Raw genomic sequence first — 1070 nt, 5'->3', positions numbered from 1 at the left:
GGTTGTACCCTTCCGCCCTGTTGAAAAGCCCTTGGTGACCCTCAGGTCTTCTGGGAAGACCTGGGTATGCGGTGGGTGGGAAGAGGAGGTGGAAGGGCTCCTTCTGGGGGGCCCGCGATGTCAAGCAGAGGTGGGATTCGAGGGGAGAGGGGACCTGATGATGCCTAAGCCGCATCTCCTCCCACTGTAGCCCCTTCCCCAGGGAGCCTCAGGACCTCCAGCCCCCCAGCTCCAACCCCAAACCCTTCAGTGGTGACATCCCCCCGGCCAACAAACCTGCTGGAACATCTTGGGCCTTCTCCGAACTCCTGCTCACCTGCAAGCGAGGAGAAAGCGTCCCTCAATGCCTCCAAAGAAGGTGGCAAGGCAAGGGAAGGCCGAACCCAGGGTTCAGTCCGGAGAGGAGGGGGCTCCTCCCAGCTTGGCCATGGTCCTTTTGCATAAGAACAAGCCCAAGCCGCTCTAGGAGCGAGGGCTTCCCCGTCCTCCCAAGCGCCACCAGCGCTCGAGCACAGCCCTGCTGGGGGCAGGGGTAGGAAGCAAGGCCGGGAGGGTGAGGACAACCACTGGCAGGGCCCATCGCGTCCTCCTCCCTGGACAGGTTCCCCTGGGGAAAGCCCGGGAGGCTTTTGGGTGTGGTGTCCTCAAGAGCTTCCACCTCCCTACCAGTTCTCATGGACCAGGGCCACTGGCAAGAAGACTCAGCACCCTATTTATCACCAGAGAGGACAATGTGAGGGAGGAGACACTCTCACCGGTACCTGGGTGGCTGAGGTTCCCCCAGGTTGACATCTCTGGTTGCTCAACGGGACCTGGGACCTTTGCCTGGAGAAAAGAAAAATGGGAAGAGCCGATGGAAAAACCCAAAGTTCAAAAGCTGAGACCTCAAAGGATGGGAGAGACAAAGGGTGGGAGTGGGGCGGGGGTCTTCTTCTGCCCCTACCACCAAAATCCAGGCTAGCACCACTGTCCTGGCATAGAAAACTCAACCCTTGTCCTCCCAGAGCTTTGGCCGCGAGCTTCGAAAGCCACGGTGAACTCACTGGACTCCTGAGATGCTTCTGCCCCCG

The 1070-nt window shown here is 60.1% G+C and overlaps 1 long non-coding RNA gene across 1 annotated transcript; it reads right to left on the bottom strand.

The window, feature by feature from the left end:
- Positions 1 to 1070, bottom strand: LOC118453192. Its single transcript, XR_004843115.1, has 4 exons — positions 1044 to 1070; positions 762 to 825; positions 277 to 316; positions 1 to 17 (listed from the first exon to the last, which is right to left on the bottom strand). It is a non-coding gene; the product is annotated as an uncharacterized LOC118453192 (long non-coding RNA).

This window comes from Egretta garzetta, unplaced genomic scaffold (assembly GCF_000687185.1).
Source record: "Egretta garzetta isolate BGI_Z169 unplaced genomic scaffold, ASM68718v1 C8551798, whole genome shotgun sequence".
NCBI classification, from domain to species: Eukaryota; Metazoa; Chordata; class Aves; order Pelecaniformes; family Ardeidae; genus Egretta; species Egretta garzetta.
This window is presented reverse-complemented; position numbering and strand designations above follow the sequence as displayed.